This window comes from Cyanistes caeruleus, chromosome 2, assembly GCF_971803275.1.
Source record: "Cyanistes caeruleus chromosome 2, bCyaCae1.hap1.1, whole genome shotgun sequence".
NCBI lineage: Eukaryota > Metazoa > Chordata > Aves > Passeriformes > Paridae > Cyanistes > Cyanistes caeruleus.
The window spans coordinates 111,079,709-111,092,500 of NC_141702.1; the positions used below are offsets into that span (position 1 = coordinate 111,079,709).

Genomic DNA, 12,792 nt, shown 5'->3' on the forward strand with positions numbered 1-12,792 from the left:
TGCCTACTCTCCATTTTCTCACAACTTGATAGTAGTCTGAGCTTTCCTCAGAGGGATGGATCAATGGATCATGGAACAGAGAACAAGGAGGAAGTTTCAGTTTTCAATACAATGTAATGTTAAAAAGCATCAGGTTTTTTTTTTGGTGGGGGGGGCGAGGATTTTGGTTTTGTTTTCCATTGAAACTTTTTCTTTGCTTGTGTTTTTCTGTTTTTAAACCAACAAGAGGATTTCAGAGGCTTCATTTCCATGTTTGCCCTTAGGAATGATAATGCTGGGATCCTATTGAATAATGCAGAACAGATGCTCCAAACTGCACTGCATTTTCCCTGATCATTAGTCCCTCAATCTTACCAAAATCCTTCTCTTTCTACCCCACTGGAGCTGCCCCATATGCCAGGCAGCTGCAAACCACAGTGTGGGCACCAGGGATACCCACTGCTAGAGGAAAATCCCAGGGAAGGAGGGGAAAAGCACAGGCACTTCCTAGCTGCACCTTTAGCCAGGACTTTACTGTTTTGCTGCTAGTAAGGGAATTGGTTTTTTTTTTTTTAATCCCTCTTTTCTCCCAGGTTCCCACAAGGATGCATACTGCTCCCCAATGGTTCTACAAATCCTGCTGTGCACCCCACCCAAAGCCCCACTGAGGAGGGTCACTGCTGATGGGGGCGGGGGGTGTGCACGGCTCCACCTCCTTTGCTCCTGAGCACTTTCTGCTGCTGGCTTTGCCTCTCTACCTGCTGTTTATAGTAAGTACTCGTCACAGATGTAAGCTCATTAATCACCCCAAGCCATGCTTCCCTGATTCCATTTATAGCTCTATTCCCTCTCTATTCCTTTTCACAGCCCCCACCTTAGTCACCACTCAGTTCTTGGAACCTGGGCTTTGCTTTTATTTAAGCTTGGAATGGATAAAGCATGAAAAAAGAGGAAAATTTGAAAAGGCAGATTAATATCACAACAAAGTGTATGTGGGATACATTTAATGTTAGACTACTTGGCCTAAAGTGTATTGGCAGAAGACTGGCAGCAAAGCTGTTGCATTAAGTGAAATAGAGACCATTTACCCTCAGAGGTTAATAGGCACAGGACAGACAAACAGGAGCCCTGTCATCCTCTTGGGATTTCTTGTGTCCTGCCAGCGGCCAAGATTGCTTTACTGCCCTTAGCACTGGTCAGTCCAGTGCTGACCTTGGCCACCAGCCTGGCTGGGAGTCCCATGGGCAGTCCACAGGAGGAGGGGAAGGGTCACGAAATGCAAAACTCTGCAGAAGTATTCAGGTACTCAAACACACAGAGTGGCACTTCTTGGGTTTTCAAAAGTGTGGTGGATTGAGCACCTCTTCCTCCTCCTTCTCCACTGACCTTGGTGTCTGCAGAGCTGTTCTCCTCACTCCTCTGTTCTCTGACTGCAGTTATGTCCAATTGTGCCCAAAAACTATTTTTCTTTCGTTCTCACAAATGTTGTCACAGAGGCATTACCATCATTCTTGACTGTCCCAGCTTTGCCCAGCAGCAGGTCTGTCTTGGAGCCGGCTGGCATCGGCCCTGTGGGATGTGGGGGAAGCTTCCAGCAGCTTCCTACAGACATCACCCCTGCAACCTCCCATCCTATCAGCACCTTGCCATGCAAAGCAAATACACTAAGTTCTTTAGGAGACTGGAGGGAGAGAGGAGGAAAATTCCCATTTCAGGAATTGAATCTGAAGAGCCTGAACCACTTGGAGGCCTTGGGAAAACCCATGGGGCACGTCTTCATGTCTAGGTTCCTAAACACCTTGGCAAATCTGCTTCAGAGTAGTTCTTCTGTTGAGCAGTTTCTGCCTGCCCAAGGCTGGCAACAGAGTCTCAGCTGAGTCCTCCTGGCAGTGTGAAACTGCTGCCCTGACACTGCAGTGCGAGGGTTGTACAGATCCCAGGGATGGCAAATGATTCCTCCAGCAGCATGTTCCTGGCTGGCATGGGTTTGCAATAGGCGTGTCAGCAGCAGCTGGAGAGAGCTGTGGTCCTGGAAGACAATGTGTCAGCTGCCTGGGTTGGGCTGAATTCTTTACTGCTTTGTTGAAGATAATGTGTTGCAGTATTGCTTGGGGATGAACCGTGCTGCCACCAGTGCTGCGATCCTGCTGGTTTGGAGCATGGGATCTGCCTGTCCAGACCCAGGAGGGGCTGGCAAAGATGGACTGGCTCACAGTACTGTTTGAAAGCTGCACAGGCCTGCAAGTCTCTTGTATTTATATAGTTTTGTCAGTCTCTTTCTACATCTGAATTTTAAACGTCTATTATAAGGCAATGCTGCTTTAGTGGTGAGCCAAGTTTTTCTTCTAAAACACATGTTCCTTAAAGCCTTCGTCCTCTATTTCCTTTGTTCTGATTTATTACCCTTGCCTTACCACATGTGTGAAGCACAGTGGAGGCAGAACTACCAAACCAAACAAAGCAGTCCTCTCTTCCCAGCCCACATGCATCAGGATTAACACCCTGAATAATTTACATCAAGTGATTCAATTTATCTCTAATTTCTTATCTGCCTTCAAGAAAATATGCTGGTGAAGAGTATGTTGCTAATGTGAGGATTATGGTAAATCCAGAAAAAGCTGCTGTGGAGAACTGAAAAAATGGGGTAGACACTATATCTAGAGAATGGTATTGAGATTAAAAAATAAAAATTCTTGGCTGCCTTTTCCAAATGGGCATTTTTTAGATATAAATTTTTATGTGCCTTTTATCAATACTTAAAATGGCATAATTTGTCAAAAGCTCTCTCCCACAAAATAAAGGTCACTTTTTGGTATCCCAGGGTAAGGACCAAGCATCCGAGGCACGCAACTGCTAGTTAAAAAAGACAACAAAACACTGGAAAACTTAAATAAAAAAATTGTGAAGCTCTATCTCATCAGCTCTATGAGTTAGAAAAGTTCTATTGAAGTTTTTGTTTGGAATGCTCTCGATGGGGATCTTGTCATATTCAGTCCTGTTAACTGTATTAGTTAACAAAGGAGAGCATTCAAAAGCTTGCTCAGAGGGATATTTGTCTTGTATTTCTTTTCAATTTTTTTCTCCTTTCTAAATGGAAACCAACTTTCCTGGCAGAATGTTTTACAGAATCTGCTTCCTTGAAACCAAAGTGAAGCAACAGCTGTGTTTGCATCAAGTTGCAACATCTCCTTGCTAGATGGAGGCACATCTTGTCACAAGTGGCACTGGTAGTGAAAGAACCTGCCTGGCTGGGAGCTGCTCACTCCTCTGAGGTGAGCTGGAGACACAATTTCACTTGGTTTCTTTGAAGAAAGAGCTGAACTCCACCCAAGGTCAATGAACTGAAGCTTCAGTAAACCTAGACCTGAATTTGTGAGAATTTAGGCCAATAGGTGGGTTCTGGTGAAAACTAAGTCAGACTTTGGATGCAAACCAGCAGAGCTTTCTGATTTTGAGCACCTCTCGAGGATTCAGTGAAGCCAGGAAGTCTTCAAGTTTCATCTAAATCCTAAAGTCAAGAAAACCCTAATACAAAATGCTCAGACTGCTGCTTTGATGAAACTCAGAGCACAAATGTTGTAAAATATGCATCACTGAGCATCTTTAAAATCATAATGCAATGACTTTAGACTGCTTTCAGGTCCAACTGAGCCATGCTTAAAGTAGTGTACTTGGTACCAAAGTCCAGTAAATTATTTATATTCCTATATCTTGTGTGGTTCTTGGAAACTTTCTGAATGTGCAAACTCGGTTTTGTTTAGGGGAAAAAAGGCAAACCACAGTTGCCTGCTTGAAAACTGCTTGTGAAAAGGTCTTTCTCAGAAAGACTTAAGAGCCTCAGGCCCTTTTTTGTTTTCTTGGAAAGCAGGAAATGAATTTTAGTTTTGCAGTTGATTTCTTAAGTGACATGTTTTCTATGATCACTTCTGGGTTCTGGAATGCTGCAGAAATTATCTGAGGGTATTTTTCAACACTTCAAAATTAAAATCAAATTGCTTGAAATTGTGCCAATATTTTAATGAAAATTATTTTCTTTAAACAAGCACTTGAGGACTTTCAATATATATATATATTTTTAATCACAGGAGTATTCTTAACCTAAACACCTTTTCTTTGTAGTTTTTCAAGGACCCTATCTGCAGTGCTACAGCCAGATGTGTCTTGGGATGCAATCAAATTCGAGATCTTTTCAGCTGAAAGCTAGATGAGCGAGGAACAGGCATTTTCACACAGCAGAGAGTTGTGAGTAGGTGTGGCTGCAAACACCATCCCTGCCTCTGTGCCCACAGAAATGTCTGGGCAGAAATACCAGCAGGGGCTTTTGCTGCATGGGAAGGTCAGGCACAGAGTGAGCACTGGGGCCTGTGCAGCTCCCAGGTTGCCCTCAGTCCACCAACAAATGCTTTTAACAAGTGCCATCACTCCTTTGCTGAGGACTCATGTAAGCAAAAGTGACCGTGCAGCATGTGGGATCCCAAGGGTTCCGTGTGTTTCTCCAACATGTTATATTTTCTGATATTCACTGGGAGATAAACCAAATTAGAGCAGGCTGCCCACAAGATAAATTCCCTAATAAAAATGTTGCAACATCGCCAACTTTAGTGGCCTTTTCATGCATCAATAAGTAAACTCTTTAAAGAGATGATAGCAAAGGTAGAAAGGCTAAGTCCTTAAGCTCTCCCCACATATAACCATAAGTTACAACAGTGAGACCTAAAGATGATACAAACAATAAAAAAAAAGCTACATAAAACCTTTTCAGCTCTATGGACATGGCAGCCCTTTAGATCATGACTCCAGGATATTCTTCTTTGACACATATTGCCATATATTCTGAAGATAAATGCTGTTACCCTCAGCTTGCTTTTGCTTTGCTATCTGGGCCTGGCTGGGGCTGGAACTGCAGAGATGTCAGCGCAGATAGAATCTCCCAGAGGTTTATGCTGGCCAGGAGAATGCTGCCTGGGGGAAGGATGTGGAGTGTGTCCAAATAAGAAGTCTGTAAAGAGTTTGTGATGGTCTGTTATTTCGCTATTAGCTAGGAGATGTAAAATTTCCGGATGAGCCCATTTCGTATTTTGCGTAAGAGAGCAATTGCTTCTAGTAACACTTAACATTTCTGCTAATTTACTGAGCTCTCCATACAAATGGACTGCATTAGTCATTGGAAACACCTTTTTCAAGTTCCACAAGCATGTTTCAGACCTCCTCATAAAGCCAGTAGCATGCTGGACTTTCACAAGCAGAAAGACCTCCCAAAGTATGCAAGTTATTCCTGGCATGTTGTGTTCTCAACATGTCAAGGAAACATGGATTATTTTTACACAAACAGGCAAATCAAAATGGTTCCTCAGCAAGCTCCCATGGACATTCTCAGATTCTGAGAAGGAAAAGAATAAAGAAAAGTAAGAAAAATTATTGCTTCTGGATTAGGTTTCTTAGATGGATCGTGTTGTCACACATTCACACATTCAGTGTCACACATTCAGGTCATTTGCACCAGTTTGGACCTCTGATAAATGGTGGAGGGAGTGAAGGATAAAACAGAAAGAAAAAACAAGGACCATGAATTAATCTGGATATTTTATACTTGAGTGTATTTTTTTTTCCATACTGTGAATTTATTCTCAAATGTAGACTGTTATGAACTGCAAACACTTCTGGAAGTTCTTTTAACAACTGTTGATTGAAAGATGATGTGAAGATGTGGAGAGAGAAAGGATCTCTGGAGCTGAGGGGGCCAGTGTGGAAAGGACACACCAACATCCTGCTGGAAACCACAAAGCAGTGCAGCAGCAAAAAGCCTGGAGTGTCCTCAGCTCCCCTGACACTGCAGCACACAAATTCAGCCTTAGGTTTCACAAACATTGGAGGCTGTTTTGAAACTCCCTGTTAAGGATTACAAATGCTGACTGCAGTTTCTGGGCAAAGGCAATTAGATATCACAGCTCTGGCCTCAGCTTGGTGTTTTATGTCTGAGCTTGTGTTACCATGTAGGGTCCCTATGCATTAGATTGCCTCAGCCAAAATCCAGTTCTGACACCCACCAAGTAATCCTGTGACTTACCATAATCCTGTGATTATGGTAAAACAATAAAAAGTACTGCCTGGCCTCAGCATTTTTTCCATTTCAGTGTAAAGAACTATTTTTCTGCACAGTAAAGGGATTTTTTAACAGAAAAGAGGTGTAAAGCAGGCATAAATAGTGTGCATCCTCATCTGTAGTTCCTTCTGTGGGTAGTGTGTTTACTGGTTCCATGCTCATGTTCAAATTCAGGAACAGCTCTTACTGCTTGTGCTTGCTGGAGACTCAGCCAGCTGCCTTCATCTTGGCCCAAGTACTGTCATCAGTGCTTACACAGATGGGTATCAATAACTATTAATAATGATACCTTTACTCAGTGGGAGGGTGGTTTCATTGCAAGTACTTTATCTCAGGAAAAACAAAAATAGGAAAGAGGGTGAGGTGCATTGCGTCTGCATGAAATCAAAGTTCACACTGATTCTCTATTTTCTTTTTAGTTTTCTAACCTTGCACCTAAAGTTTGCCCTCTCTCCTCTGACAGGCCTCAAGAAGAAGCTTTGAATGCGGTGCCAGCACAGCAGCAGCGAGAGAAAATAAGACAAGTACCTCCACGATGCAATAAATACTACTGCTATTTCCTATTGTTCATCTGAATCTCCACCCCTAAGAACTTGATTTAAATCCTAAATTTTCCTTTTATTTTTAGGCAGAATATCCAAGAAGTTAAAAAACAGCGTCACAAGGAGGTCCTAAGATGGGGCTTGCTCCAGTTTTCCTGCTGAGCATGTGTTTAGGAATTGCTGCTAAAAAAAAGTCAGAGAGGATGGTAGCTGCTGTGCTGTCACATGGCCTGATACAGTGCAGAATATGCTTAGCATTCTTGAAGGGAAATTACCCAGTGCTGCAACTCACAATTTATAATTGGTTGCGTATTAATAGCTAAAAAAGGCAATAAAATCCACTGTGTGTTTAAAAAAAAAATAGTAAGTAGGAGTATTACAAGCTGAGCAGTGAAAATCTGGAAGACTTCTTGGCTAGAGCAGGGCTGTGTGCAGTGTTGTTTCTCCAGTATTAATTACAAGCAATTTTAAATCATCTCCTTCCTTCAAAGAAGGATTTTGTTCAGTGTTTTTGTTAATTTTAATCTTGCTAACGTGATACTCTCTTGGAACCTCTCCCTTGTGTCATAACAGTGAGACATGCTGCCTCTTTTGTCCCTGCCCTTTGGGGAGCACAGTTACTGCTGCTTGTTGCCTAACCCTGCTGTCGTGACTATCAGTGCACCTCCCTTGGAAGGAAAAGAAACCAAAACTCAACAGCAGAATTGTTCTTCCCCCTCCAGAGTTCACTTTTATTTGTAGTATTTAAGCTACACTGTGCGAGTGCCTCATGAAAAACGGGGGTTTAAAATGTATGGTGCTGTATTAGAGTGGAAAGATTGTTATTCAGCACACTAATTATTTCTGAGTCACTGTATTTATAAAATGTCACGTAATAACTACTTCACCACCACGAAAAATAAATAGTGCAAAAGCAGGCACTTTATGATTTTGACATTTCAGTGTATAAACATATTCCAGAGTCTCTCTGGGGGCTACTGGGAATCAGATAATGTTTTTATGACTTCTAAAAAAATGACATTGAATTTCATAATCTGTAACACTCCATATATATCGTTAGTGTTGAGCATTTTATTACAGCCTCAGTGGCTTATACTGCAAGTGTCAGCTGCAAAGAGAAAATGTACAAAGTTGGGGTTGTGGAAGCAGGGGGAGGAACAAGAGGGAAAAGCCTTGCAGTGCACCTCAAAGCCCTTGGACCAGCTGTAATGGCAGATCCCAGGCCATGCTGGGAAACCAGAATTCCCTGAGTTTTTTCATTTCAGGATGGATTACGGAGCCCTTGCTGATGGAGGCTTCCTGCTCACACTTGTCACTAGAGGATAACTGAGTTTGGGATTTTGTCAAGCCCTGTGAGAATGACCTGTTAACTCCAAAATAACTGGGACACCGTGAGCGACACTCTGGGAGTGAGTACAGAGGGAAAGGAGGATGGGTTGCTGCCCCAAGTGGGTTTCTGAGTAGTCCTGCATGGTCTGTGAGAACAATGGGTGGATGCTTACTTGAATATCTAACTTCAGAGAATGCTGTGCTTAAACCCAGGCCTTTTGTGCTCCTCTGCAAAGCTTGCTTGGTGTTAGTAGAGTTGTGGGTCATTTACTCAAATGCTGGGAGAAGTGTCTTTTGACTTAGTTATCCAGTACTGTCTGGGAAAGGGGCAAGGGATGAGGAAGCAGTCACAGCTTTAGAAAAACTTAAATTGTCACTGAAGATGAGAGGAAGCCATCACCACTGATGGATGATGGAGTCAGTCCTCCCCTTTTTCACCTAGTGCAGGACAGCAGCCTCTTGTCAGAGCTGCCAAACTGCTCCACATGTACATGAGTACAGAACAGGCCCCTGAAACTGTGGGAGATCTGGCTGGGTCCTGCTTCCTCTGAAGTTACAGCAGTTGGCAGACTAAGGTGACACATCCTCTCCTCAGTGCTTTCAATACCAATTGGCATTACAAAATTTCAAGGACTACAGAGTGTGATCTACCATACATTTTTCTGGAAGTGATGAAATAATTTTCACTTTCCACATTAGGGTAGACTGGTTATCCTTAGAACAATCATCCCCCTGAGCTGGCAGACAGGGACAGGGAGCAGAAAAGACCCCCTGTGATCTAGGAGAAGGTGGGTAGTGACCTGCTGTGCCACTTAGATGCTCACAAGTCTGTTGGGCAGAATGGAACTCACCTGAAGGTTCTGAGGGAGCTGATGGAAGGGCTCACCAAGCCACTGCCCAGCATTCACCATCAGCCCTGGCTGACCACAGAGGTCCCAGGTGACTGGAGGCTGGTCAGTGTGACACTCATCCACAGGAAGGGTTGGAAGGAGGATCTGGGGAACTCCAGGCCTGTCAGCCTGGCCTCAGTGCCTGGGGAGGTTATGGAACAGATCTTGAGTGTGATCACCCAGCACATACAGGACAACCAGGGCATCAAGGACAGCCAGAATGGGTTTGGGAAAGGCAGGTCCTGCCTGGCCAACGAGATCTCCTTTTATGACCAGGTGATAAGTGCCTTACTGAACACAGTAATTGATGAGTGGACGTGGCACTCAGTGCTATGGTCTGGTTGACAAAGTGTTGATTGGTCAAAGGTTGAACTCGATGATCTTGGAGGTCTTTTCCAACCTCAATGATTCTGTGAGTCTATGATGTTATGTTGTATTTCTTTTTTGACTTTTCTATAAATACAAGCAGCTATTAAGAATGCCTCTGACTATTATATCCAAGGATAAGTGTTTAAGATACATGAGAGATACTCAGGGAATTGGTAAGCCTTCAGTAGAAAAAAATGTCCTGAGATCAATTTCCTGAATCAGTAATGAAGGCATCATATCATATAAAATGTAATGTGATTGTCCATGGCCTTAATAAAATCTTGACTTTTCCACCAAGCTTTCATCTATAAAAATCAAATTTATCTGGCATTCATCTGCATTTTGAAAGGGATAGGGATTTTTTGAAATAGATATGATAGTAATCCTTTATGGTACGTTAATATAGGAGAACAATAATTTGTTGCATTTTCTTCACACAGAAACAATCAGCTGGGAAATGTGCATAATAATTGTCTTTGTCCTTCATTGTCACAGGCCATTAGCTAATGAATTTAAGCTGTACTTGGCTCTTGCTCCAATAAGAAAACTCCATTAGAGATCTTGTAGCCTTGGTATTATATAAAACCTTTCAGTGGGTTTTATTTTAGTCTCACTGAGGTGATGCTGCCATGGGCTGAGGAATGCATCTCAATTTTGTGGTGAGCAGTGAGGTCAGCATGGACTGATGTAGTGGGTCAATCAAGCTGAAGGGCATCTACCGTTATTGAAGCTGCCAGGTGCCAGACCCTCTTTGTTTGTGTCTTTGTTCTTCAGCCAAACTTCTCATGCCTTATCTTGTGACAGTTTCTGGTTCATCTTTTGGGTGGGAAGATCTGCTCAACTCATTCCAACAGTACCAAGATTCATGCTAGGGAAAATAAGTAGTTTGGGCAATGCTTTAAGTAAACAACAGTTAAGTTGCTCAGTTTTACTGCCTGTGCAATTTGCCCTCTCAGCAAAGAGGCTGGCAGAAGAAAACCCTGCGATGGAAGAAGCTGTCCTGTTGCTGCTGCACTGCACACCAGGATCTGCAGGCCAGCAGAGGGGTGCAGCAGGGTTGCTCTTTGGGATGCCAGCTGCTGCAGCCTTCCAAGTGGCACTCTCGCTGCCCAGCCATACTGGGACACAGCAGTCCCCCAGTGATTCTGTCCTTGTCCCCAGCTGTGGCACAGCTGGGAAGTGACACACCATTCCTGCTGCTTCATGTGCCTGCTCCCAGGAAAGAAACAGCCCATGGGTTCAGTTGGGTTGCTGCCACCTTTGGGCTGTGCAGAACAGCAGGAGCATAAGGCAAAATCCATACCACTGTCATTTGTGTTTGGCATCTTTTAAGTATCAGAAAAATGACCTGAAACTTTTGGACTTTACTTTGTATCTGAACTTTTAGCTCATGGATGTCTTAGAAGGAGAATGGACGGTGAGTGTGTGATACACATCTGCTGCAGACACTCTGAGTAGAACATTGTTCTATGTCTTCACTGTTCTACATTCTGCACCTGTTCAGGGATTATTGCTTCTGCACAAGCTGCAACACCACCGCAGTCAAGGGCTGGCTGTGGCAAGACATGGTCAAGTTTTGCTGTGTTCTGCAGAGAGACATGGCCCCTGGCAGCCAGCAGTGCAGGGTACCTCACCTGCAAAGTCATGTGAGAAATGTTGGGACTGCCCCTCCTGTTAACAGGCACCGTTTGCTCCCTTACCTCTTTGCATCTCCAAAACCAGACTCCGGGCTTTCCACGGCCTGCAGCCCTGCATTTGGCTGTCCTGTCTGCCTCCTTAAGCAAATACTTTGATGGATAGTGCCGGAGATATTCTGAATGCTATGCCTCAAACCATGGTGTAAAACGAGCATTGCTGGCAGCAGAAGCTGTGGCTGGGAAGCTTTGGTGCTCTGAGGTGTGCAGGGGGCAGGTGCCAGGTAGCAGCGATCACGTATTTTCCTAAACCGGCAGCACTTAGAGCCCTACTGACAGAGGTTGACTCACACCAGAGTAAATTCAATATGCATGAAAGGACTCTTGTTCTTCCTCAGTGGAGAGCATAAAGACATACTGTCAGACAAATTAATCTCACTCTGATAATTTTCTTTTCAACATCATTGAACTGTCATTTCTCCTGGGCTTTGCCAGAATGTTTGATATATCTGTTGTTTCCCAAAACAGACAGATTCTGCTAGCTTGGCTGATACAGGAATTTCTGCCAGGAAGAGAGATGCTGAGATGCCTCTCTCTACCAGCCTTGTGCTGTTGCTGTGCAGGTACTTTGCTGAGCTCTGGAGCTCTAGTTAGGACTAAAAATAAGGTATTTTGGTGATTGATTAGGTTGCATCTCTTAGTGCAGCAATGGAATTATTCCCAGCACTTGACCTGGGCTGGGACCACATTTGCTGGGGTTTTGGGATTTTACTTTTTTTTAGTGGAGAGAAACCCATATACACCTCCAGATCTGTAACTTCAAAGCTGGTGATTCAAGGTTGCCCCAGGCATAAGAGTGTCACTTATCTTGACTTAGGAAGTAACCTCAAATAGAGATTTCCCTTTTTTTTCTATTGTTCTTCTACATGACTGACAAAGCAGTCACTCCTTCCAGGCATGTGTGAAGAGTCAGTAAGATTCCTAAAGCTAGTCAGAGAAAAAAAAATTGAATTTCCCATCCCAAGACCATGGATGAAAGGTACCTACACTGATCAACCTCCTCCTTCAGCCTGGCACTCACTGAGGACTCTGCCATAGGGATACATGTCCTTAAGGCTGCATGTCATTCCTTGCAGGGGAATTTAACAGAAATAAAATCGTGAAGTGGGGGAAACAGGACCCCAAACATGACCATGATCTGGCAAAATAAGTCCTACATCCCATTTGTCAGCTCTTTTATTTTTGGAAGATAACTGTCCCTATGTTCTCTGACAGTGTGGCTTTAATACATACAGTCTAAAAAGTATAGAGGGAGATTAGTGATAACTCAGTTAAAAATAACTTGCAACACTATTTAAATCCCTGTTGGTTAATCTGGGCAAAATGAAGAACAGTTTCTGAGTCTGGAATTATCTAACTTGGCTGTGATTATCCAGTTTAATTTCCAGATTAACTAGAGATATTTATCTAAACTGGGTGGCTGCCGAGGTATTAAAGCAGGAAACTTTGCAGTCATTTTTACAACACAATTAATTGCTCATCCTCTCAAAGCTGAGTTTCTCCACACCATTTCATGCCTGCCCAACACCATTACTGCAAACTCTTGTCCACTTGAATGTCTTGCATACATGAGCAGGTCCTTGGGGTTCATTTTCATGAGCAGTAACTGTGATAATTGCACCTCTTCTCCAGGCTGAAGGCCACACCACACATACATATTTCTACTCTGTGCTTTGAGATACTTTTCCTCAAGCACCAGTGTCCCATTGTGTGATGTTTGCGATTCTGGTTGTACAAGCTGTTAGCTACAAATTTTCCCCCTTAGTCTGGTAGGTGCACCTTTTTACATAACAGATTGTCTGATCACATCTGTAAAGTAATTGCCTCTCCACTGGCTTCCAAGAAAGCCTCAGATTTGATCTATGATGGCCTGTGCATTTCTAATG

At 43.4% G+C, this 12,792-nt stretch overlaps 1 long non-coding RNA gene across 2 annotated transcripts in view; it reads left to right on the forward strand.

Annotated features, from left to right (window-relative positions):
• LOC111926544 (uncharacterized) overlaps positions 1 to 9,509 on the forward strand; it is a 38,877-nt gene extending 29,368 nt beyond the window's left edge. For both annotated transcript variants that reach the window (XR_015283824.1, XR_015283823.1), the window contains 5 exons: positions 573 to 749; positions 3,094 to 3,251; positions 4,099 to 4,221; positions 6,546 to 6,606; positions 6,711 to 9,509. This is a non-coding gene — a long non-coding RNA (uncharacterized LOC111926544). The remainder of the gene's footprint in view (positions 1 to 572; positions 750 to 3,093; positions 3,252 to 4,098; positions 4,222 to 6,545; positions 6,607 to 6,710) is intronic.
• The last annotated feature ends 3,283 nt before the right edge of the window (positions 9,510 to 12,792 follow it).